Here is a 27,348-nt window from a genome sequence, read left to right on the forward strand (position 1 = left end):
TTATAATTATCATCATCTGCTGCTTTTCCCTCTTCTGGCAAAGAAACACTCCATCCATTTGCAGAAATCGCCCGCGGAAACGTTACATCAAAACTAATCACAACGATTAAAATCAGCTTTTCTGTGCAAGAGGAGAGTAAAAAGCAAGTTGGAGGCTGGAATGAGACTGTTTTTTCCACCAAAAAAAATCCGAAAAAAAAAAAATACGCGCGATATATATTTATATATATATATCTATATGCACGTTTCGAAGGAGATCAATTTTATGCCCGTGTGATCAGTTAATTTAATTTAACTTTTATTTCGGAGATTGATTCAGACTGGAGGTAGAGACATGAGCTAATTGTATCCTGATCCTTGCCTTGAGGGGTTTCAAAGCCCTGGAGCAACTATTCTCTGTATTTTGCTCTGTCTACCTTAGCCAAGCTATTGCATTTCTCTCTGGTGTAGCGAGGAGAGCAGACCGCTGCCGGGAGAGAGAAATATCGGAAGTGTGAGTTGGGGAGGGGGGGAGAGGGGGGGGGGGGGGGGGGGGGGGGGGGGAAGGGGTGACATTAAAAAAAAAAAAAAAAAAAAAGGAGTGGGGGGAGGGGAAAAAAAAAAAAAAAAAAAAAAAAAAAGAGGGACACTTTTGCGGCTCCGATGTTCCAGGTAAGGGCTGCTCGGGATCGCTGCTGTCGTTGGCGGCGGGTGCGGCGGGGCTCGGGCGCCGCTCGCTTCCACGCATGTGCCGGGCGCTCGCACCCCGCGCGGGGACGCGGCGCGGCCGCCTCGCCCGCCGCGCTCCCCCGCGCAACCCGCGCCCCCGCGCAGCGCCGCGGGGAGGCGGGGAGGGAGGGAGGGAGGGAGGGAGGGAGGGAAGGAGGGCGGGAAGCGGGGGGGGGGGGGGGGGGGGGGGGGGGTGCTCCTCCTTTCCCCACCGCCTCTGCAAGGCGGGGGGGTGGGGGGGACGACACACACACACACACACACACTTAGCGGGTGGTGTGTGCGCGGCGGTGGTGGGAATTTATTGAATTTAAATGTGTGTATTTTCGCGCGGGGGTGTGTGTGTGTGCGCGCGGCTGGCATTGTTCTCCGCCGGGCTGCAGGAGGGGGCCGCCATTGTGTGTGTGTGTGTGTGTGTGTGTGTGTGTGTGTGTGTGTGAGGGGGAGCGAGCGGGAGGCACCTTCCCCACCCCCCCGCCCCGCGCGCCCCCGCCGGGCCCCCCGCGGCGCCCTTTGTTGCCGGGGCGGCGGAAGGAAGCGCGGCCCCGCGGCCCGGCCCTTCTCCCCCCCTCCCGCCGCGGCCCGCGGGGCGAGGCGAGGCGGCGGGGCCGCGGCCGCGGGGGCTGAGGCGGCGGAGGCGCCGCGGCCGTTGGCGGCGGGACGGCGGTTGCGCCCTCACATCCCCCCCCCCCCCACACACCCACACCCACACCCCGGTGTCCGATGCCGTCCCGGAAGAGAGGGAGCCGCGTCCACCGTCTCCACCATCCCCCCCCCCCCCCCCCCAAAAAAAAAAATAAAAAACGCGGTTCGCTGCCTGTTTCCAGTCAGCGAGGTACAAGTTTATTCGAGCGTGCCCTGCGGGCGCCCAGCGCGCTCGGATTGCCGGGCGAATTAAAAGGCGAAACGCTTCCCCCGTCTCAGCGGCGGGGGCTGCCGAGAGACCCCCGGCGCTTCCCGAGGAGGGGGCCGGGCCGGGCCGCCCGCTGCGCACCGAGCACCGCTCGGGGGGCAGCCGGGGCTGGCGGCCTGAGTGGTTGTTTTTGTTCTGCGTTCCCGGCTCGGTGGAAGGGCTGAGCCTGGAACGCGGCTCTCCGTGTTCCTGGAGGCCCGGGGGCGGCTCGGCGGGGCCGGGGGGCGGCGGGCGGAGCGGGGAAACTCCGGGCCGAGCCGAGGAAGTTGGTGCCTTACGCACGCCGAGTCCGGAGAGAGGGGAAGGGAAGGAAAAAAAAAAACAAAACCAACCACGAAACAACAACAGCAACAAAAAAAAAAAAAAATGGGAAGTTTAAGTGGTGCCGGTTGGGTTCAGCAGCGGCCGTGCGAGGATGCTCGGGCCCGCAGGTCGGAGGCGCTTGGGGAAACTTCCCCTCGCCTATTCACAATGACTGCGGTGATTTTGGTGTATTAATTACGCCCGAAGCACAACACAAAATGTTCTAGCACACACTAGAGGTCCCTCTCTGAGCTGTCAGACGCCTTAGTTGGGGTGTTTTCAGGTTGGGTTGTTCTGCTGTGTTTTTTGTTTGTTTGTTTTTTTGTTTCCCCCCCCCCCCCCCCCCCCCACACACACACACCCCTTTTAATCTTTTGAACAACATTGCCTATTTCTGCAAATACCAGCGCGGCGTACCTTATTCGAATAAGGGTGATGAAGGATTTGCGACGTTTTTGTTTGCGCCCTATTTGTTTGGGCATCAGTGGGTCAGTGAGCACACAACATTCCTATGCGCTCTAAAAAACGAATGCAAACGGGTTTCATTTCTTGCAGTGATTTATGAGTTCTGTTTGAAATATCCTTGCAGTTTGTTGTTGTTGGGGTCAAGTTCCAAATTTCATACTTGCTTTTATTGTGTGAATCCTGCCATGGAAGTAAACAGCATGAAACTTGAATGAGGATTCCAGGGTATGGCTCATGGTTGTTGAAAGAGAAATATTCAAGCGAGCAAAAAGCCGAGTATTAATATTAGAAAGTCAATCAAGGTGATGGAGGCCACTAAAAATGATTGATCCCCAGCAATTTTCATATACTGACCATGTTAGGGAACTAACTGGTTCCCCCAATCTTCATGTATTACAAGCAGTATTATCACCATTTTACGGATGGAGAAACTGAGAAATAAAAAGAAGGTCACTGACTTGCCTAAAGCCATATAGCAAATAAAAGATAGATCTGGAATCAGCTAGGACAGATTTAGATCTCTTGCTGATTTGCACTGCTGTAACCATTGATTTCCGTGGAATTCTTCTGGATTTAAGTCAGATTTGGACCTTAGGTGCTGCTCTGTCTCTTAGAAACACTGCCTTCATCTAAATTCCATTTTGAACTCTAGATGGAAGTTATTGGGGGTAATATTTGGTGTACATCTAATTTTTAAAACACAAATTATTGTGAAACTTTTAGGACTATGTTGGCTTTTGGTTCCCGCCCCCCCCCCCCCCCCCCCCTTATAGTTTAATCTGTGACATCAGCGTAGTTCCCTAGTTGGTTTTTGGTATTGTTTTTTTAATGAACAATTTCCTCATGTCTAGTGCAGCTTTTATTACTGGTTTACAAGAAGCACTTCTTACTAGGTGTCTCTGAGTGAAGCCTTCAGTTTTATGTCAGAACAACCTGAGAACAGATGATTTTGCATGAGGAAGACTTCTGTTCATTGTGGATCGTGCTCAGGCAGAAATGAAAAATTGCATGACCGTCATATACAAAAAAGCCAGCCTTTCCCCTGCCTAGAAAAGGCTGCATGTAGAAGACTTTCTCCCATAGGGTCTCTATTGAATTATGATAAGTTTATATATGGAGAAAATGCGATGTGAAAGGAAATATTCGCTGATCATAACAAATGTGAGTACATTATTCAAAGTGGGGTCTCTCACAATTAACAAAATATCAAATCTGCCAGTCACAGTCAGACAGCATTTCACATGAGCCCAGCTGGGAAGGAATGATAATTTCTGCTTTCTCTATTCCAACTACTTTAGAAACATTTTCAGGATAACATAAAACAGACACAGATGCACAGATTGTGATTACGGTGCTTTACTGTTCATTTATTAATATGTGCTGGTATACATAAACTGCCACCACTGAAGCATAATGTAAAGTTCCTGCTTTCTTGCAAGTAGTCATCAGCTGGATTGAGTAAGATGCTGATACTTCAGGGAGCTGCTAGTCCCTTGGTGTTGCTAACACCCCCGTAGTGAGGGTCTGACCCCACATCTTAATGTGTGGGGAAGCAGACATAGAACATGGGTCTAATTACAACTATTCCTACCCCCTCAGTTTGAGCTTCTATGTCTGAAATAGAAAGCATGTAGGTGGGATTTAGCCCTAAAGAGCGTCTGTGGTTTGTTTAAGACCATGTACTGGCTCCCCGGCTGAGCTGAGTTTTAAATGCCAGAGCCTTAGCCCCCCCTTTCTCATGTTCTGTGCAACGAACTCCCGTGCCTTGCTTGCAATATGTGTTCAACTCTTCTCTGGTACCAGAGGGAAAATAATGTCGATCAGAAGCAAATTTTAGCGGAGATGCCTGCTGTTACTTATTTTGGATCCTTTTGCACTCCTGCAGCGGAGCCAAGTTGGATCTCCTTCCAGGAAACAAATTTAGTTAGTTGTTGTTTTTTTCTGACAGAAACATAATTCTTGCTTTAAATGGAATCTCTTCTGTTGGTCTGTGTTGCACTTATGTTTTCTTTTTACAGCCTGGGTAAAATTCATCTCTGGTACATTGCCATTGACTTCTGTGTTGTTTCACAAAGAATTAATTTGCCTTTCTGTGTTAAAATACAGATTTCTGTTGTCCTACTTTCCACAGAATACAATTTCTTTTTTTTTTTTTTTCAGTTTTAAGAAGAAAAATAGAAAATGCACATCTTCATTTTTATTTTATCCACCTTTACTACTTATGCAGGCAGAGGTATCTCTTCTTTTGCTACTTCTCTGGTAAACTAAGTTGAATACATATATATACACACACACATTTAAAGAATGTCTATAGGTGGTAGGAGGGAGTAATTACTCTCTTCCAAGCTGGTAACACCTTTAAAAAATTTCTGAATGTACATGAAAGCCATTAGCACATTCCTTATTGATGATGTGTGTTGTAGTTGTAATAATCTTGGGTTCCCTAATGTGTATTTTAATCCTGCTTTTGATCCAGAAATCAAATAAACAATATCCCATATCCAACTGAACCAAAGTTGATGCTGTTGCATGTTCAGTTGTTGTAAGCCCATGTTTATAAACTGAATGGCTCACCTGATGGTAACCTTTTCCTGATAGCTCTTCGTCTGGCTGGCTACCCCACCGGCAATGGAAGTTACCGGCTTGATGTGGTTGGCAGGTTAGTGCAAAGGCGGCTTTGCAGGTGGTTTGTATGTAGCCGAAGTCTTCAGGTGAGGGATACAAACCTTAGAAGTGCTTGCTGGGGCAAAGGACAACTCATCCTGACAAATTATTTAGTGGCATTTACTCAACTGGCTTTCCTTGCCCAACACACTCATGAATAAGGAGCAGGCTTTAAAAAAAAAAAAAAAAAACAGAAAGTAACACTGCATGGCAGGATTGCCCCAAGATGATAGGGAAATGAGTTCTGTCTCACCCAGGCTGATGGCTCTTTCTGCTTCTGATTCTCAAACAAGATCTTTACAATCACGGTCATTCCCCCTCAGCCAGCATTTATGACTCAGTTCTGCCTCAAACCTCAGGTTCAGTATAGGCATCTATGGGGTTTCCTTTATTTTCACTGGCATAATTCAGGATGATTTGCAGGACAGCTAACATGAGGGACTGTAACTGGTCGTATGTGGGCTCAGACATGTGCACCCCGCTCCTGACTCTGTGATTGTGGTTGCCTCTATCAGAGGCAGCTGGTGCGGGGACAAAGCTGTCGCCTACTGCTGTAGTAGGTTTTGCTAGACCTCACCTGTCATAATTTTTAGCTCTCAGGGAAGAACTGTGAAGCTACATTTTCATTTGGTCAGGCAGAAATGATGGGAGGTTGTCTCAGGCAAGGTATTTCCAGCAGACCCGGGGAAATGTTAATACTTTTGTGTAAGGCACAGGTGCAACTTGATCTAGAGCACAGAGTGCAGCTCTGAGCATCCATCTTTGAGAAAGGTGAACTTAAGCTGGAACGGCGGCTAGAAGGGTGATCAGGGAATGGAGTGTCTGTCTTGTGAAAGGAGGTTAGAGGCTTGAATGTCTGTGTTAGTAAAGTGTAGTCTGGAAAGTGATATGACTATTCCCTATAAATCACACGGGTAAGTGAATCCCAGTGGGAAGAGAAGTAACTGTTCAAGCTAAATGACAATAAATGTGGATATAAACTGGCCCTGTTTAGGCAGTAGTTTCCAAGAACACTTTCTGATACATTATCTGGAAGATTCAGCGTTGAAAAGGAGACCTTGAATTTGGTAATACCCTGCTTTGGGCACGTCTTTAAAACCTGGGCTACTTGGAGAATACTTACAAAAAAAGCTCTACCGACCCTTTACCTCAGTGACCTTACCTGCACAGTCCTAACAGGCTACAGTTGGGTAAGTTTTTCATCAACATGACTGTCAGTGGAGAAGAGCTTTAGTTTTTTTTTTAAGAAAAAATAAATTTTTATATATATTTTTAAAAATCTAACAAAAATGCACTTTGAGATTCTTTTCCAAAACTGCAACCAGACCTTTCTCGTACCTGAAAACCACTATTTATTTTTAATTTTCATTAGATAGAAATTTGAAAAAGACCATCTGACAGAAAAATGAAAAAAAATTACCTTAATTTTTCACAGAAAAAAATCCTCAGTCAAGATCTGTTTTTATGATCAGTGAAAATTTTGCATAAGCGTTTGTCAGCAGGAGGAATTTCTAATTTGGTCTCTAGATCAGATCCTTTATTTCTTCTCAGTTCCAGCTGAAAAACTGTTTCTCTTTGTATAGTTCTTAATTTTTTCCCAGTTAGACCTTTAATTCTTAGGGTTTTCCTCTGATTTATTTAGTGGCATTCACTTTATTTTCATCATATTCCATAACAAGGAGAGGAGAGATTGAGCAAAGAAACATGAACAAAGGGTCCTTTTCTCTTTTCCTCACCTTCTTACATGCATTAACTTAAAAACATCCTCTTCATCATCCAGTCAGCTGGCAAACTTTCTGTGCACTAGTTTAGTTGTATAGCCAGCTTAGAAATCCTGTTGGGGAAGGACTGTCTGTTCTGCTGGAGCAGAGCACTGCAGGTATTCAATGAGTAATTAATACTAGTTGCTGCTATCAGTGTTGCCAGAGGAGCAGGAGGAAGAGGAGAGGAGTGGCAGGCGTTGAGAACATACAAATAACTGTTGGAAACCAAAGTATCCAAGGGCTGTTAAAGTAGCTCAAAGTTAAGGCAAAGTGCTCTTATGAAATAAAAACAGCTTTATTTCCTTGTGTGAACTGAACCTGGTGGCGGCATTAGATGCAAAAGGTGCTGTGCATGTCACATCTTGCAAAGGGAGTGCAGGCCCATCAGCACAGTCACACGGCCATCGAGAGAGGGAGGTAGGAGTATCCTGGTTGCCCAGACCCAGGGGAAGTAATGAAATGGGGGTCTCTAACTAAAATACTGATGCCGGTCTCCCCAAGGTGTACTGCTTTCTAAATAAGCCAAGACTCACCTAGAAGTTTAGTTACAATGTCCTGGGAGAGATTGATGGTCAGCACTGGGGACCAGTAGCTTTTCAGCTTCAAACTGTAGCTTTGAAGTATTTTCTTTAGCTCAAAAATCTGTATTTATTACTGGCTACATACAATCTTTCCTTATTTTCCTTAATTTTCTTGAACTATTTACATCAATGTCCTGCAACTGAGAGTTCCACGGGTTGCTCGGAGATAAGCTGGAGTGTGATATCCTTATCCATTTATAAGCTAATGCCTTTTTAAATTCCATTAGGTGCCCTCTTGTTTTATGAAGGGCATCTGATTTTTCCTTCACACCATTCATTATTTTATACACCTCAATTCGATCATCTTTTACTGTTTTCCTTTCTAAATGAAATAGTTCTGGTCTTAATCTTTTTGTTTAAAAATACCCCCACATGTCTCTTAATCATTTTTGTTGCCTCTGGCTATCTACTGTAGCTATCTAGCACTCCCATCATTGCATCTCACTGGATCTTTTAAAGCTAGTTCCAAAGTCACCAGCGTGAAGGAGACTGAAGGATGGTCTTGTGGTTAAAGTGCATCACCGAGAGTCCAAAGTTCTGCCTCCAGATCTTCTGTCCTATGACCTTGGGCTAATCACTCAGCAGCAGAGATCTACAGTTTGCCTTTTAGTCCCAGGAAGTGGTATGGAAAAATTTCAAGTGAAATATGTTAAGTGTTTCTCCACGCCTGGATGGAAATTATTATAGAAGCACAGCCATATTAAATATAGTAGTTTCAGTTGTTTTTCCACAAGGCAGCTGCATGTGTGTTGAAATTTGTAACTTCTCCCTAACTGTTTGATTGTATGGCTCTTGACTGTTTTCTATTTGTTACACTCCTCTGATATTGGGTTCCAAACAAATTCAATTAAGTAATTTCTCTTTGTTATTTTATGGTGAACTTCATATGGAAAGTATGAGTTACAAATGATTTGGGCCAAACAGACTCATGGCTTTCATGCATCCTTGGGGACTTGGAAAGTCAGCAGAGTCCCGCTGAAAGTGAAAAACAGAATCAAATTCCGACCTTTTACATGTAGGACATGGCCCATTCCTAGGAGGCGCTGGGTACCCCTCACTCCCACTCATACTTCCCACATGTGGGATCAAGACAATGGTATTGCTGGGTTGTCTCTAGTCTGAACGAACTCATTATCCACAACCTGACAAGACTCTCACAAGGAATGTGCCCATCTGGTTCCCTTCTCTGATGTTTTCAGCTAGGCCTAGCTGTTACATATTTCTAGCACTCTATCACTCTCCAAAAGCCTTCTTCGGGTCTGGGGCACCTCATTGCCTTGGTGTGTCATTTGGTGTCTCGTCGTTCCTGGCAGACAGGATCGTGCAACTCTGCAGCCAGGTGCGTGCTGCTGTCACGGCCCCACGCGCCACGGGATCTCACAAGCAAATGCGTGCCCAGATGTCATCGCTTGCTGCAAAACGGTCACATCTCAAGCACTGGGAGAGGAGATCTCTGAGGTCTCTCAACTACAAAACCTACTTTTTTTAAACCATCTTGTGCCACGAAAGGTGCTAGAAGAATACACTTCTTTGATAGGATACTACTCCATCAGAATAGCAAAAGCAAGCTGCTTAGATATTTTGTAGCATAAACCCAGGATAACTAAATTCTAGTTTAAACTGCGTTGTTTTGTTTTTTTTTTTTTTTTTTTTTTTTTTTTTTTTTTTGTCTGCTTGTTATCTTCCTAGCTCTGTACCTCCTCTTTTTGCCTTGATGTCACTTTTTCTTTTTGTAAGCAGATAGTCAGCTACTGCTCCCATGAATACCCCAGAGGGCACTGCCTGCTCAAGCTGGCTCAAGCCCTTACACACATTCCCATGCAAGCCCTGGGAAGTTTGGTGCTCTTCTGGTCTCTTTGAAAAGGGGTCAATCCTACAGGACTCTCCTGATAAGCCAAATCATGTCATTAGGCCTGTTTGTGTGATTAAGGATAACACATAAGGATGCTCAGGGGGTTGGTGCATCAAGAGTCTTTGCAGCTTTAAAAGAGGAAAAGAATGGTTTGGCCTTTGGTGGGGCTTGGAGGGCTTTGTTTCCCTTATGCCTCATAGCTGGCATTTTGTCAGAGCCTTCTGCTCACTAGCATTCCCACAACACATGAACATGCTCAAAGAAAAATTTCCTGTGAGAAATCAATGGGCTTCATTAAATTTTCAAAGTTTAGAGCTCTGATCCTCCTTGCCCCTCTCCACGGGCAGCTGGCCCTGCCAGATTCTGATTGCTTACGTGAACATTTGATAAATCTCACTGTGGACTACATTTGCTCTTTCACCCAAGCAGTTATCACACGCATTTCCCTAACACTTTAAAATTATGCCTGCCAAACATTTTCTGATGTAAAGTTAAAAGTCATCTATTACTGAAGTGATTTTTCAGCCCTCATGGGCATGTTTTTCTTTCCTTTTTTTTTTTTTTTTTTTCTTGTGTAGTTCAGATAGTTTCAAGCTCTTTTAAGCAGGCTGCCAAGGGTCAGTTTCAAAATATATATATTTTTTTTAATTTTCTGTGCCCTAAAAATATGTTGGTGCTATTCTTCTTTTATACATCTCCTTTTAAAGTCGAAGTCAAGTGAACATAATGTGGCCTTACTGCCAAGGCCACAGAGAACTTGATATAAAACTGGAGATTGCTTCTTTCTCTCCCATTCAGGTCTCAGTCCTGCACTTACATCGGGAAGGACACTTTTCCTGTTGCCTTCAGTTAACCACGGCCAAATAGACGCCATACCACTGTGCCAAAGTCGATGACACTCTTTCTGAAGTGACCTCCGCTGTGTGCAGTGGCACTCGCGCCTGCTGTGCTCCCGAGACCTCCAAACCGGGGACATGGTTTGGGGGGTGCACAGCTCCCACCTGGCTGCCCCGCCGCCTCGCAGGGGAGGGAGGCAAGTTCTTGCCCAGAGCAGAGCTGGGATGGGACTGGATCAGGCATCCAGATCAGAAACACTCCCAGGTCCCCTGCTCTAAGTTGGGCCTGTGTGGATTTGGTTGCAGCTTTGCAGTCCAGTGGTTTGGTGCTGTTTATGGCCAACCTCTATATGCAAACCATTTGTTGGTATTCAGAGCCTTGCCTGACCCTTTCCTTCTTTTCTCCCTTTTCACCTCCTGTACAGATCATACTCCTGTTTTCAGTGTGTGATCAGAAGGCAAGATGTCACTTCTTTCCTCCCTGATCCTCTCATTTCCCCTTCTCGGTGCTCTTGGCATTTTCCTTTAAATGCCTCTATACTTCCTCTAGGTTCTAGAGCTGTGCATGGTTTTTGAAACTGGTTAAAGCAGTTTGTCCTACTATGGGAGGGAGATGCTGAAACAGAACGTGTGTCTCTTGGTTTTAAACTAGGATTTTTCTTACTCTTCTCCTAGTTTCTTCTTTAGCAAACATGGTTAAACTGGATCATGGTGCAAAAAAGCAAAGCAAGCCCTCCCTTCCTGGAGAGTGCCAGCCTCATAACACATCCAGCTTTTTTTGAAAACCCTACTAGTGCACTTGAACGTACTGAAGTATGCTGCAGCATCAAATGGTCTGACCAGTCTGAATTTGTCATTTCCCTTCAAAGTGCCTTGGCAGGACCTTTATTTGAAATTGCATTTGCCGCTTGTTTGTGTCACAGCTGCATTTCATGCAGTATCTAGAAGCATAGAGACTTGGGTCTGGGCCAGTCTTAAATAAAGAACCTAATGCAAATACCTCCCACCCCAGTAAAACACAAAGCATCATACAAAGCCTCCTAGGGTGGAGATAGAAATCTAAGAGCTAGCTAACAATTAAACTGCACTGTAATTAAAATATAATCCTTTAAATTTCTTGGATTTGGAGAGGGTTGGAAAGAGGTACAGAGAAGGAAAAGAGTGAGAAGTGAAGACATTACAATCCTTAGCCTCAACATGGAACTACTTAAGCATACCATAATTGCATCACAGAAGGTATGCATACCCCGAAACCAAAAAGGAAGCAGGAAGGCAAGAAAAAACAAACACAGTATGATGAACCAAACAGGTAACCTTCAGGAAAAGGAAATCTAGCCCTGGCTAACCCAAAAGAAAGGAATGTAAAGTGGCAAGGAAAAATGAAAGATGGGAAACTGGAGGACTGAGAGGAAATTTCAAGTGCAAACAGACATATTTCTTCAAACAAATGAGAAATATAAATGTCTAACAGAGAATTAGTGGATTTGCTGGATCAAAGGGGCAATTAAAAATGACAAGGGTATTGCAGAGACTACATTATACCCTCCCATCAATCCTTACTGATTGGAAATACATTCACTCTCTACATATTTTATTTAATTACTAAAGATGGGGGCCTGTCAAACATTGAGGTATCAGAAGAGAAACTGCAGGATTGACACGCTAAAGTAACCAACCTCCCAGAGCAGATGGCATCAATCAAGGCTGATCGATCTTAACAAAATCATGCAAGTTTCCCTTAAAAAGAGACTATTCTGCTGTACCAAATTAATGGAACATGGCATGTATTTTATTTTAAAATCAAGATCATCTCAGCCACATGAAAAAGAAAGAAAGGTTGAAATATAAGTTAGTGAGTTATAAAACCTGCACATGAACTTAATGCTAAGCATGGCTGACACAGTAACAGAAAAGCATGCCTTTTTAAACTTCCTAAAAATACCTTGAAGTATCTCAGTGAAGCCATGGATTATGCAGAATCATTTCATATAAATTTTAGAGGAAATTTCAGAAAGTCTTTGATAACTTTTCTCACAAGAAAATCTAGCTGTTAAGAAAATCTAGCAGTCATGAGGTGAGATGCAAAATTCTGCCCTAGCATCTGTTTAACAAAAGTGTTGAAGGAACAAAGAGCGAAAGGTTAGCGAGGAAGGAAGTAGAATACCCACAGATAGACCCTAGGGGTGGTATTTAAAACTTTGATGAATTATCAGAAATATAAGCTGGGACATTTGGAGGTAGCAACATTGTCAAAATTGTCTGCCCCCTTGGTCATCCAGGGCGAGACAAGACTGCAAAATTTGCGGACCCAAATACAGTTATGTGGAGAGGAAGATGACATTAATTTTGTTTATTTGCCAACACAGGAAGTGAGAAATGTGAGAAGAAATATTCTGAGTTCTCTGCATACGCTCTCAGGTTATGAAAAAACTCTTAAAGCCTTATTTTATGTGTCACGTGGGAGCAGAGCAGCAGTGGAAGGGGCAGGCTGCGGTGCGCGGCTGCTGAAGGCAGAGCTGCGGAGGCTCCAAGCAGCCCCGGGACCCGGAGGGCAGCGAGAGGGGGCTCCCCTAACGCAGCCAGGCTCCTCGCCCTGTGCTGGGGGGGCTGCCCAGGACCCGGGGGTACAAAGCCTGGCCTGCAAGGAGGGGGCCTCAGACCTGAGTGAAGTGGTTTGGTCATCCTGTTGTACCAAAGTGAGTGTAAACACAGAAGGGACCCAAACCGCACAAAAAACACGGAGGCGTGGAAGGTCACCGCCTGGCTGTGGGAGAGCAGGTTTGTTTAGAGAGAAGACTGAGAACAGGGTGAAGGTAGACAATATAACAAATACAGCTGAGAAATTATGTTTCATTTTACTCTTTCATGATATTAGGAAAAGGTTTGTGTGACAGTGTTAGTTTGTAACAAATAAACTGGTATTCTTCCTGGAAGACTCATCTTTTCTAAATTTCTGCCCTGAACTGGATGCAGCACCACTCCTGCCTATTTCCACGTGTGTTTCCCTATCTTTGCAAACTGAAAGAGCCATGGCAATGCTCTCACAAAGATCAGAAGCACAATAAAACGTAAAGCCAGCAAGTCTAAAGCTGCTAAGTGGAATTATGTTTTGATACCAAATGGAAACTCCCCAGTGCAGGACATTACTGACAGCAAATACCATTTGGGTCAGCACGGGCTGGCACAGCGAGGTTCACCCAGGCTGGTCCTTGGGAGAAAGACAGGAGAGAAGGCTGTGCGAAGACTGGACTTAGTGCCCTACAACAAAGCTGTGATCCATTTTTAAGGAGAACTGTACTGGTCCCTTCACACTTTTTGTCCATAAAAATTACTAAATTTTGTAATTCAAAGGTTCCTTTCACTGTTCTTGTGTACTTTCATTCCCTTAGTCCTGCAGTGGTCATGTTCTGCTGCAAAATTACTAGCGAAAAGTGTTCAGTTTAGTACAGGTTATTTGAAATTTTGTCAGTCCTGGGGTCGGCAAGAAAGAAATGGAAAGATACTTGCATAAGGAGAAATTCTAGTTTGTGGAAATGAATAGGACATGATTAAAGCACAGAATAAGCTCCTTTCATCTCACAGCAAATACAATATTTGTGGAATGTCAGGATTATGAATTTCTTATGAATGACTAGAGTTCAAAATACTCCTATTTGTAATTTTGCGGCTAGTGGCACTTCAGGGTCTGAGTGTCACCAGAAGAAATTACAGAGAGGGAAATAATTTAGAGAAGAAACTAAAAGTTTATTATGACACAAATCACAGTGGAGAAATGGAAGATTAATTTTGTTCCAACATACAATATATGCTTTGGTGTGCAAGCTAAGAAATAATAATATAAAACCTCACTGCCTAACCTGATTTACAAATAAAATCAATTTAATTCCTCCACTTTTCCCTGGCAGTAAAGAATGAGAGTATAGGTAAAATTTAGGTGATTTCAGGATGATATTGCCAACACTGATTTTTTTTTTTTTTTATTATTTAGCTAAAAAAAAAGAAGGAAGGTCACATTTTGTCCTTTTTAATCAGCGCCCCCAGTGGATGCTTCTGTTCTTGCTCCGACAGAGTGTTTTATAAGAAACCTCATTTGAAAGCCCAGTATTTGACTTCTGGTTTTGTCTGACAGGACAGATAATCTTAGGTGCAAAGTCACTAACCTGTGAGAGTGCCGAGATGCCAGACGTTACAGGGGCCACCAGAAAATACGAAGCATTCAATATGTGATGAACTTCCCACAAACTCTTTTACAGAGAATCCTAGCGTAACACCTACTGCCACGTGTACATGAGAAGGAGAAGGAAGGAAAGAGAACAGCCAGATCACAGGTTTCTCTTCTGTTCTCAAGGGCAGATTGTGTAATCTCCATAGGTGGGTGCACATCTTTAAATATATTCTGCGTATTAACGAATTTGGCATTCATGTCTGCCAGCCACAAAACAGCAATCTGCAAGCTGATCTGAGCATCCCTTTCTGTGCCAGGGTTTATGTGGAGGTGGTCAAAACCTCACAGGATTAGGCACACTGGGCAAAACCTGCTATATTTAGCTATGCATAGGGAATTCCCTTGTCTCTTTTGATATCTGTTACATTTGCAAACAAATGTTCTGCTGAGGGCATTAATAAGTACTATCAATAACTTCTTCAGTCTGTAAACTGATCACAGAGCAGGGCAGAACTGATTGCTGGGTAGAAAGTGTGACTGTGTCCTGCTAGACTGGCAAACAGAACAGCAGGAGTCACTGTCCTAAGGCAAAGAAATGAATACCGGGGTCTGTCCAGAAGTTAAGACTGAGCAGGTGGAGCATTTCCTAGTCACACATGGAGGAGGAGGAAAGGGTTGCTTGGTACACCATGCATTTATGAAAGGTTATGGGTAGACGGTTAAACAGAGAGAAGTGCTTTTGTTCTCTATTCTGAATGAAATGAGAGTAACAAGTTCCCAAAGGACACAGATTTACCTGGAGAGGCAGCTGCAGAAGCTGTGGACGTGTTTCCACTGTGCTCAGGAGAACCTCTCTTTTGCTACGAGTGGATGACACCAAAGGTTAATTTAAAATTATGATTATTTGAATAGAATAACCACAAAGCAAGATAATGATAGTAATTATAATGGCCACCTCTTCCGTTGCATTTTTTATCAGCAGATTTCAAAGTTTACAACAAAAGAGGTGTTTAACTTTGGATGCATTTTGCGGAGAGGGAAACTGCTGCACAGAAGATGGAGTGACCTATCCAAATTCAGCCAGGAGGCATTTGGCTGACTCAGGAATAGAAACCAGAGTGCCAGCCCAATGGGGAAGGCTTCCTAAAACAACATGAAACCAAGGAGAAATGGGAACAAAGTCTCGGCGTTTTAGCAGTGAGAAGCACCAGCTGCATTATTAACCATTTCTTTAGAATATTAGTGCATAATTCTTTTTTTTTTTTTTTTTTTTTTAAAAAAAAAAAAAAAAGAGTATTTAATTACTGAGCTGGTTCTGCAGTTCCTCTACAGGATGAAAACAAACACTTAAACAAGCCTCTCCTGCCAACCCCACCCAACACCTACTCAGTTACAACAGATGGATGAGCGCCACAGACCAGATGTCAAAATGATACCAAATTTGACACTGCACAAGAAACTGTAGCACGCTGCAGAAAAGAACCGCTCCCACGGTAACATTATTTAAATGCCAGATTGCACTGATCCCTGTTAGAAGTGATGTGCACAGAACCCGGATAGCAAAGCCTGCAGTTGCTGCCACAACCTCCTGAAATCTTTCCATGTCTTTTAATACTCTTGACTAAATTTTATCGTCTTCCAAGGGTGGGAAGCTTTGCTGAAAAAGGATATAGAAATACCTGGCTGGAGTCCAAGAGGGATGGGATGACTGTCTTCTCTCCTTGGAACAGCTTTGCTTACACCTGCTTTTGTAGTGCCTAGTAAATAGAGCCACTCAAGGTGCTCCTTGCCACCCTTGGACTTTGGTCTTGAAGGACAGGTGATCTCTCTTCTGAGAGATTGTCTGTTCCTGAAAGATGAAGAGATTCAGATGTAGTGTGGACAGGGACATATGTATGTGCAAAGGTAAAAAGCTTTGACATTTACATAGGTGGCAGCTTCATTCAAATGGTTTATATAATGTTGTACCAACTGACTACTTTTAAGTCTGAAGCAGCGTACCCTTCTGAGCAAATCTGAAGGCCTTGCAGATTTGATAGGTGGCCCAGCATTACTGGGCTTTCTAAGGAGACTGGTCACCCTCCGTGTCTGTAGCACAGCACAATGACCTGAGCCAGGTGAGCTCCCATGGAGCTGGGGAGCATCCGTGGTTGGGACAGCAGAGTTCAGGTGAAAGAGGTGCTTTTGCAAGCCTAGTTTGACTGCACTGAGAGCATCACAACCTTTGGAAACATAAACTTGTACAGCGGGACTGTTGCACTCTTCCCAGAGAGTCCTGCCATAGTCTCAGCAGTCCAGAGAGGAAGCATGTACAAAGCAGTTGTCTGTCAAGAAAAGTTCTACTGAAACTGAAGCTTCTTACTGGAATTTTTCAGTTTTGATGAAATCCTGATGGGGAAAAGTTTCTCAGTTAAACTGAGTGTACAAATGACCTAGAAATGCCAAAATCTGCTGACTTGAGCAACTACATAGGACAACCTGAACACCTGGAAGCTGTATGAGAGGTCCTCCCCTCAAGGACTGTGTGAGTGGTTTGTTTTTTGTCCTAATGGAGATTTGAAACCTCAAAAACACCATTTCCCAAAGACATACTTGTAACTGGCACGCTGTCCCCATGCTGGAAGAAGTATTTTGCATACAGGAAAGGAATTCCAGGGAGATTGTGGCTAAAACTGTCTACTAATTTTAAATTTGAGCTGTTGAGTGTCCACCTTTTTCAGAATATTTAGCGTTTTTTTGTAGCATTCTGCACCAGTTGCATGCAATGAGTGCTTAGCTATTTCACAAACGGGATCTCAAGTGATTTGAGTCAGGTGCCCACAGCATAAAAAAAGAGGCTCTTGGTGCCCACTTTGGTTTGGTTTAAGTTACTGGTCCAGTATATTAACATAGGAACTTTGTGGCAGAGCCAAGGATAGAATCAAAGGATGTATCGTCAGCTCCAGGCAAATCTGCAGACAAACTGTCTGACTACAGATGCCTATTCAATGAGTCCCATCCATCCTGGGCACTGATTGAGGCAAAGGCCCTGTAGAAAAAGGAGGATGTGATTAGATCATTAAGTGCAAGAGAAAATGTGGCAGTAGGAGAAGAAGCATAGCCATGCTGGCTTTAATCTAACTAGCAGGGAAACAGTTTTATTGTAGATGTGGCTGTATGGAAGACTCCAGTGTTGGGTGACTTACATTAATGTCACACCCTTAGTTTGCTGAGCAAACTTACTAGATTCTCTTTGATGCCCACAAACTTTCAGCAACGTAAGAGAGTCAGGATCCATCCTCAGATCAAAGCTTAATCAGGTTCCTGCTGCCTTATCATGTTCTCCTTATTGGCGGTATGCAGGTGGGATCACATAAGACAGTCATGACCTGAAATACCAAGGTACCATATGTGAAATAATGGCTGGTCCTTGGCAGGAAAGTCATGAATTATACACATTTTTAATATTCTGTAAGATTTTTGTTTTTTTACCACTATGTAGTTTTAAAGAATATAATCTGTTTCAAAATCCCTACAGTATATCTGTGTATCCCTGCATTTTAGAGAAACCCTGATATTATGTCCATAAGGCACAGGAGTTAATGCTTGTTAATCATTAACTGACTCCAGAACAATACTATGTGAATGCAAATTCTTTGTGGATATTGGACCTCATTACTGTGTTCCTGTTGGAGCAGTGACCTCACCATTTTGGCTTGTATCATGTTAGTGCTATCTAACACTGTGGGAATTAAGGTACCAGGGGTTTTTAAACATAGTTATTGAATCCTATGTGCTTTAGTAGAGGTTTTTTATGTCACACAATTTGTAAGACAAAAGTTTGTAGTGTGTCACTCTAATTCCTAAGATGGAAGGCAGTCTCCATGGTATGTCCAAAATCAAAGAATTGATGCCAAGTTGTAGCTGTACAGCACTTGTGCGGTACTGTTCTCAACAAAAAGGTGGCTTGTGTAGGTCATCTTCACAGCAATGCAGCTGTGATAATGGTGATGAGGCTCTAACAGTACAATTGGTCAAAAAAAAAATAAAAACTCTTGCATTAATCAGTCACATTGGTAAAACTGTCAAAAATAGACAAGTCTGAAATGGTAAAGGAGACTTAGTAACAGAGAATGGAACAGACTTGGAAGGTCTTTTAGAGTTCTGTGGTTGGCCATTTTGTACTAGTTGATTAGAAGATTCCTATAATTTCTTGTAATAAATATTTTATCTGTGACTATTATGTTTGACGAAGTGTTGGAGACAATAAGGAAAAGTAAGGAAGAAGAGCACCAGGCGATGCATATAAATTCTACAGGTCATGGTGATACAAGCTGAAAGAGGGGGCAAAAAAGAAGGGATGGTCTGAAAATAAACAGGAAAAAGAAAAAACAGTGAAAGTAAAAGGCAGAAGAGAGCAAATCAGGGAGTTAATTGACAGCTGAGGTAACTGAGATCTGCCAAATACATGTCTCCAGTCTGCTCCGAGTTCCCAGTGAAGCCCACAAGTAAAGGTGCAAATCAAAGTTTCAAATGTTTTCCATTGATGCACTTTCCATCCCGTAGTCTGACCCCAGAGCCAGTTATCTATCCCCAGTCATTCAACAGCCCTTCAGGAGCGCTGGTAGATGGCAAGGGGAAGGAGCATCTGAGGCCATGCTTTCTATGGCTGAGAAGACTAATTTCCCTTCATTTAAGGATTTATCTTTTTCACAGTTCTAAGGATGACTGCTCAAATGTTCTTAATCATGTGTGTGCTTGCCTGATGGGAAATGTGCAAGATCATTTGGAGACTGTGGCTTTGATACATGGCAAATGGCAATTTAGAGAACAAGATCTGCTTCTGGCAAATTAACCTTGCACAGAATTCTAGAGGGTTTTTTTCATCGGTTTTGTTTTGAAGTGACTTTATTTGCTGAACTGCAGGAAATTGAGGTTATCATTTCAAAATGTTTGTGGGGATAGAGTCCTTCTTCCCTGCCACATGCACTTATTTGTCAGTCCTTGTTTCTCGCTTCTATTTGCCTAGGCATTGGCCTGTATCCGTTCGTATATATTGCCTCTGATGTCTGACTCATTATGGCAACAGAAGTGTTGATGCCAGGCCCAGAAGCAGTACTTAAAAACCTTCTATTCTCTCTCCTTCAAGCTCAAAGTTAACCCAGTTTGTGACAAATGAAGCAAATGCAATCATTTGGCACTTTATCCATGCATCAGTTTGGAAACATAGGACCTTTCTCCTCTGCTTTTCTGAGTCTTTTTCTATTTGACTAGGCTGTCATAAAGACCACTAACTCTAGGGTGTGGAGTTTAATGCTTTGAAAGGAAATGACTGGTTTATTGCATTCTTTCTTGAGTTGCCAAGACTTTTCCCTCACCTCCCAGTATATTTCCCAGTGCCTCATAACCAGGAATGAAGAGATTCTCGGATTTCAAAGGGAGAAACAATCATCCTTAGCCTTTACATTTGGGATGGAAGGTGAATGGATAGGGCAGTGGGAGAAGAGGAAGACAGAACAGGACTTGAAAACAAACGCAATCTGAAAACTCAAAACCCGAAGTTAAGTGAATACTCACAAATACGCTGTTTAAAAAGTAATCAAGGCTTTTTCTCTTTTTTCATGCTTTGTTTGGGAACATCTTGTGATCATAAATACTTGATATTGTCATGGACTGGGAACAGTTGTACCCAAAAACTTGCAAGGAGATGTGGCTGAAAGCATGGAGATTCCCTTACGCATGGCTAGGGAGATGAGTACTGGCAGGTGGCTGCAGTGCTTGGTGCCACCTTGAGTAGAGCATCACGCTCGTTTTGCGCCGTGTGTCGAGGTGAGGGGTTGGAACCTTCTGAGGAGTCAGGCAGGGTTATACAAAAATGGAAGAACTTGGAGAAAGAGTGGAGAGAATCTCTGTCTTTCCTACAGACATTATCACTGTCTGCTCAGCTGTTTGTGTGCCCCAATAGGAACAACAGAGCAGCCAGGGATTCTCCCAGAGAAGTGTGGGAAGTCATCCATCCTGAGATATAATCACAGCTCAGAGTGGAAGGGGTATTTCTCTTCTGCTTTGAAGCTGACGGGCATCCAGATTTTTCCTGACAATTTTCAAGGGATTGCAAAGGAGAAGAGATAAAGCAGAAGGAGGAGATAATAGAAGAGATGTTCAAGGTAGGTTTGCATATCAGCTCAGTGTATTTTCTGTCCCACCTTTTCCTTCATATGCAGTGAAGGAGATGTTATGGGAGAAAGAAGAAAGTGGTTTGGAGACAGTGGAGGACAGATGAGAAGAGGAAACATTGTCCAAGCTGGAACTGATATGCAGCATTTCTGTTACCTGGGTGAGATGCACAAGGGAGAGGGGAAAAACTAAGGAGTTTCTTGTAGAAGAAAAGGAGCAGAAAGAATAATGCCAGGCCAAGGATGTTTATCAGTCAGCTTTACCAGCATGAGACTCGACTGCTAAAAGTGGCATCAGAGGAGGAAAAGCAGGAGAAGGGGCCTAAGATAAATTTCTCCACAATTGTTTTTAATTGGAATGAACAAAGAGAAAGTAGCAGATTTTGTACCCCTTTGGGGTTTCTGAAAAAGGCAAATGCAGGAAGCCTTGGTATGTGTTAAAACCAGACTTCTTGTTCACTTTCAGCTACCTTCTGGGCAAAATGACCCTGTTTGCCAACGGCAACATTTTCGTGACCTCTTCCAGAGATGCGCTGCTTGGCACTGCTTTTTAGAGTCCTTATCAGCATCCCAAGAGAAATCCTCTCTTGACTTTGCAGGCACAGAAAATTTACTTAAGATTTGCTTGTGACTCCAGCAGTTTGACTTGAGAGAAGGTTGCTGGAGGTTTTGAAGAGAGCTGACTGGAGGATCTAGCAATGCAGGAGCTGCTGAAGGCAGCAGATTGCCTTGAGGAACAAACCATCTCTGGCCCAAATTCTACAACACCAGTGCCAGAGCCCTAGAAAATGTGACTTGCTCCTGCTTCTGCCTTCACTAAGGGAGAGTAACTGCTGGGAGGGAAAAGAATCAGATCCCACCTCTTGTCAGCTGTGGGCTGACAGAAGTCTGGTTCTACAGAACCCTTTTTCTGGCCCTGTCACATCTATCCCCTCCCTTTTCTGTATCAAATATGCTCTGGCCCTGAACCCTGTCCACCACTGCTCCCTCACTAGGACAGCAGAGTTCAAATTTAGTTGTGCTACTGAGAAGCGTTCACCTGTTCTGGGTATAGAGCTCATGAATATGCCTGTAAGTGACCAAGAATCATAAATGGATTGGAACCATGGGAATGTTTCCACTGTGACTCTTTCTATCCACTCAGACTGCTGGTGGGAAGAAACTACAGACAGCCAGACCACATCTTCTTCTATTAAATGTTCCTCTCAGCAAAATACAGGATGAATTGCACACAGTTTGACAACAGGATGGTTTTAGGGCTGTAAAGGTTTTAATAATTGCCAACAGACTTGGGGGTCATGCAGGGATTGTTGGAGGAAGGCACAACCTGAGTGGAAGGAATTTCAGAACCATTTAATATTCTTTTCTAGTCCAACTCTAGCCCCCCACTTTTTCCTGTTATTCACCGTTGTTCCAGCTTATTTTCTTGGTTAACACAGCCCATCCCTGACATCCTGGTATCAGATATACCCTGATACAGCTGTGGCAGTGATTCAGAGGAGCAAGACAGGATGATAATAGAGGAGACAGCTATCAGTTTGGTCTGGATTTCTGGAGTTTTGGGGGGCAGGTCTTTATTTAGGAGTAATGCCCATGGTGAAGTTGTACGTCTGTTTGTTATGACTGTAATTCATCATGTGTCAGACTTGTCATGAGTCCAAGATGAGTTCCCCCTGGTATTGCTGATTTTGAAAATGTGGTGGGAAGTTTTCTAGAGTTCCTGCTCTCTCCTAGAAAATCTTCATGACTGAGCTCTGTATTAACAGGGGAACATTAAGGTCTCAGATATATCATTAGGGCATAGCAGCAGTCTTGGCATCCTTGTTATTTTCTGAGAATGCCCTTTAAAAATATAATAGTGAGCTGAATAACGGTTGACTACACAGAACAAGGGAACTTCCTATTTCTTCCATGAGGAAACTAAGCTAAATATGTGATGCAGATTATTCTACTGGAAAGTATTTAACTCTTGTGCCCATATTACTAATATTTTCCCCCAAGGTGTATATATTTTGCAGTGAGCACAAGCAGTGTGGCATGGATCACTGCAAAATCTCAGATGACTGAAAACAGCTGAGACTGAATTCTTCTTTCCCCAATCTATCTGCTAAACCTTACTCTGTTGGCAGATTCAAGAGTCAACCCAGACTGCATCAGCTCAGAACAGAAGGATGTTCTTCATATTAGGATGCAAAAGAAGAGGTGTGACCAGTGGTCTTAGATTCAGTGTTTTCTCTTTCTTGCTTTTGGGGTGCTTCTTGAAGTACTTTGCAGTATTAGGTAATATGTGCTTTGTAGTAAATTCCACGACAAATGTGTCCTCTTCATTATCCAGCCAAATGTTTTCAAACTGGTTATACCGATACAATACAACTACTGCCCATTTCTGCTACTCTTCTGTTGATTCAGTGATGTTTTAGATACACTTGAGGGAAAAGATCCTCTTTTAGCACTGTGTAAAACTCTTTTATCATCCAAGGCAGAAGTTTTATTAACTGTTTTTGTTTGTTTCCTTATTTATTAGTCTATTTTCAGCTTAGGTGATTTTTTTGTTTCGTTGTTTGGTTGGGGTTTTTTATTATTCTGGTTTAAAACATATCCAAAGTTTTAGAACATTCACATTTTTTGGTTGTTTCATGTTCTTTCTGCAAAGCAGAAGAAATTGAGGGGAATAGTTCTCTCTCTCTCAGGTTAAAATGAAGGGTAAACCTTTCATACAGGCAAGTGCTAGCTTGCCTACTGCCTATTAATATAATAATTTATGCATAGGACTTTGAGAAACTACTCTAGGGCCAGTATTTACCACCTTTCATTAAAAAAATTATTATTACTGATGTACTATGTGGAGGACACTTGCCTAATACAAATATCGCAGTGCTCAAGTTCAAATTATAACGAAAAATGTTGTTCAACTTCTCTGAAGCTTTCAGGGGGTGAAAACTCTTCATACTTCTTTATTTCAAAATTCTCCTATTGTCCAGCAGATTAAAAAGTAAAAATACTATAAGCTTGAAGTATTACTCCACTAAAATATCCAAAAATGTTGAAAAAGTATTGGGTTTAGGTATATTTGTTGTTTTAGTAATGGTCATCCAGCTCTAGATAAAGCCTGAGAGATGGGGCAGCCCTTCAGAGTGCGTGAGCAAAACCAGAATTCAGCAGCCTGTCTCTCGGGTGAGCACAAAGGAGGGCAGTGGCATTTGTCCATGGCGTTAGGGAGAACTTTCATGAAAACTCAGAAGGCATGAAGAAATGAAGACCTGACAGACTTCCCCAACATGGAGGTGGTTGTGTAGCTTCTGTCTGTTACTGGTACTACTGCTGAGAGCTGAAACTCTCAACGTGACTTCCCAAAATAGTACCAGGCTTCTTGGACCTCACAGAGCTTAAGAGGTGGGCAGAGAGGTACCCCGGCAATGGGCAGACTTGTTGCTCTGTTGGGCGGCCAAAAAGCCTCTGGACTTGTACCCTCCCAACAACAATATTTCAGCAACCGCACTAGGTGAGAATGATTATAAACACCCTAGGGGGACATGTTAGCCCATGTTTCTGCCATGATATAGCGTCAGAATAATTTTTCTGTAAGATTTTGGATGTGGCCAAAGCCAGGAAGCACTGCAGGCAGATTCAAGCAGTTTTCTTTTCCATGGGTGCTAATTAGTGCTGCTGACCTCAGTGGGACATCATGATTTTTCTAGTTTATTCAGCAGCGTGCAGGGTTCTCTCTACCTGGCCCTGATTATCCCAGCCACTAGCGGCCAAACCAGAATTCAGAAGACAAAATCCTGTCCCTCCCTGTTTGATATCTGACAAGTTAATTTGAAGTGATGGGTTAACAAACTGAGCCTAGAACTTCCTTTCAAATACAGTGCCCATCCCCAAAACATCACAAATTAATCCAGATGCTTTGATCCCTTTAGCTTCACAAACAAAGCTCCCGTAATTCTGTCTCTCCGCTTTATGTATGACTGAGATTCCTAAGTTCTTAAACACCAGTACTTTCTGATGGAATAAAACTAGTTCTTAGAGAATATTACTAAACATTTTAGTGTAAGCCAAGCCCAGTATACCTTGCTGAACAAAAGTGTCGTGGTTTGAGCCTGGTCAGCAACCAACCACCGCAGCTGGTCACCCTCCCTTCCCCCTCCCCACCTGGGAATGGGGGAGGGAATTAGAGGGGTGAAGGGAGACTCTCAGGCTGAGATAGGAACAGTTTAATAATGGCAATAAAATGAGAACAATGATGGTGATAGAAAAAAAAAGAAATATATAAGCAGGCAATGCACAACGTAGTTGCCAATATCCAGCTCGTTCCCAGCCAGTGACCCCGAGATACCAAGACCTCGCAATCGCAATCCCGGAAGCGAGAGAGCTCCTTCCCAACCACCCCTCCTCTATATAGTGAGCATGATGTTCCATGATATGGAATATTTCATTGGCCAATTAGGGCCTGGTGCTCTGGCCGTGCTCCCTCCCTGCTTCCCGTGTCCTTGCGCATGGGCAGAACATGAGGAGTCGGAGAGTCCTTGAAGTCTCGGTAGCAGCTGAAAACATCAGTGTGCTATCAGCATTCTTCTCATACCAAACCCAAAGCTAAATCCAAAACACAGCACTCATCTAGTCCCTGAAAAGGAATATTAACTCTATTTCAGCCCAAACCAGGACAAAAAGAAAAATCTTAAAATTTGGGAACTCCAGTGAAAATAGAAAAACTAAGCTGAATAAATGCTGTATCTGTAGTTGGGCAGAACAATCCAACTGTAGCCTAATGAAAATGCAGTGAAATAGTGGGAGGTTTTGGTAGAAGTATCCTGAAAGTCACATCTAGCTAGTTTTAGAGGGGAAAAAAATGTCGTACAGAATATGTAAAGCACAGAGAGGATATATTTTCCTTCACTCTTCTACCAGCCTGACATAAAAGACCGAAGGTCGGGTTTTCAGAAGAACACTGTGTTCACTAACTCTAATTTAATTATCTACATAAGCAGCCATGTTTGCAAATGGCTAAGCACCAAGCAGCTCCCATGGAAACCATATCAGGTGCAAGCCTGTTTAAAAGCACATCTGGCTTAAATACCTATACAACAGTTTTTGAATCCAGAGACCTTCTAATAATCAGAACAAACTTATCAGTTCTGAGAACACAAAGAAATCAGGGTATGAATTTCTTGAAGTAGTTCCTTGTGATTCTTTGACTCTTCTCAACATCGCACCAAAGAAGTGGCAAAAATGGCTTGTGATTTTTTTTATAAAGAAATCTTGAGAGGAAAAGAAGTCAGTAATTTAGGGACTTGTCCAGAAAATCAAGTCAAGTTACCAGCTCAGTGCTCGTGGGCAAGTTTATCTAAGAAATTTCAGGAGTGCCAGCCACCAGTCTTCAGAATAAGGAGCCTATCTTAAAAGTCACAGGGATTTCTTCTTCCTAAAATCACAAAACTGTAGTTCTCCACCTGATTTCCCAGATTTTACAGAACAGTAATTCAAGGTTTCAGACTTGTCTTCCAAACACTAACTTTCAACCCCTTAATTCCAGCATATGGAGGAGGAAACTCCAAACCCACCAAGTTTAATGAGGCTGTAAGATTTGGCAACCCTGTTATCAAGATGTTACTGTCAAGGCCAAATCCGTAGGAATGACCTTGAAATAAAGGCCCTATTATCTCTCACCAGCTCTTCAAACTATCCAACCCCCAAGAAACTTTGCAATTGGAATAGGATGTCAGGCTGTTTGGAAAGAAATTAAATTGTTCACAGCTGCCTGGGAATTAACAAACTTCCTCCTCTTTATGGTGGAATGCAGCATATTTCTGAGCCAGGTGGAGGATACCATGTGAGCTTCTTGTAGGACCTGGAGTTGGCACAAAGAACAACATTTTCAAGTCTGCACATATATCTGAGTTACCAGGGCTCAATAATAATTTTCTGGCAGATTAGTCCTGCCCTACAGCAGGTTTCTATGATCACCAAAGCCAGAATGAAAGCAATGGGTCTGGATTTCACACTTTATATTCTTCCACACCAAAGCTTTGATTTTAAAAACAGCTTTTTTTCCTTTGACACCAATCAACAAGTCTGACAATACACAGGTAAACAGCAGAGTAAACTGTAGAGACAGGTCCATAACAGACTAAGTGACACAATCATAACTTGGAGGAAATTATTCAAAATAACTTGATAAACCTTTGCCAAGATTGCTAATGGAGGGATCATGCACTGCAAATTGCAAATGTGACCTTGTTTTGTCCAAGGCAAAAGAGCTTACAATTTTTTTCTTGCTTATTTTAACAATGCAGATTGATCCTAAAAGCCAGGGTCTTTACTAGCAAATAACTACCTTCCTGTAATTAAATAATTCAGTCTATGAATATGCAAAGTGTTGGCTCTGAGGGTTTTTTCAATATTTTTTATTTATTTGATGACACCTTTAGTTTTGTGAAAAGAAACTGAATTTTAGCCTTGATCTTCAAATAAGGTAACTCTGAATCAAGCCCAGCTTAATTTTTTCATGGATAGAAAAAAGCAAGGCTATTCAAAGCAAGGTACAACTTCAGGGACAGACAAAAAGTTTTGCACTTTAGCAGTTGCAGAAGTATTTTTTAAAATGCCATACTCTAACAAAACAGTGATGCTCACCAGCTGTTATAAGGTATTTTTAATGTGTTTTAATATTACCTGATGCTGAAAAAACAAGAGAGGTGCATCCAGTGCACCCAGTCTTTTTCACGAAACTTTATAAATTTTCTTTACCTTACCTCTGAATCATTTCAGTTTTCCTACGTTTCCAGGCTTTACTCTCTATAACTTAAAATACAGCAAAATACAGGAGCAACCTGCAAAGAGGCCTTTCAGGTGTCTTTTACTTCATGGCCTCAGACTTTAAACCTCAAATGAAAGTCCTGATGGTATCCTGAATATTTCCCCCATTTTTTACCTGAAATCACAT

General features: G+C 42.9%; 1 protein-coding gene across 1 annotated transcript in view; it reads left to right on the forward strand.

The window, feature by feature from the left end:
* The first annotated feature begins 424 nt into the window (after positions 1–424).
* The window catches only part of KCTD1 (potassium channel tetramerization domain containing 1), a 104,188-nt gene continuing 77,264 nt past the window's right edge, over positions 425–27,348 (forward strand). The window contains exon 1 of the mRNA XM_033001122.2: positions 425–493. The gene's annotated coding sequence lies outside the window, so the exon portion shown is untranslated. The remainder of the gene's footprint in view (positions 494–27,348) is intronic.

The sequence above is a fragment of the Tyto alba genome, unplaced genomic scaffold (genome assembly GCF_018691265.1).
Source record: "Tyto alba isolate M040663 unplaced genomic scaffold, T.alba_DEE_v4.0 Super-Scaffold_27, whole genome shotgun sequence".
NCBI lineage: Eukaryota > Metazoa > Chordata > Aves > Strigiformes > Tytonidae > Tyto > Tyto alba.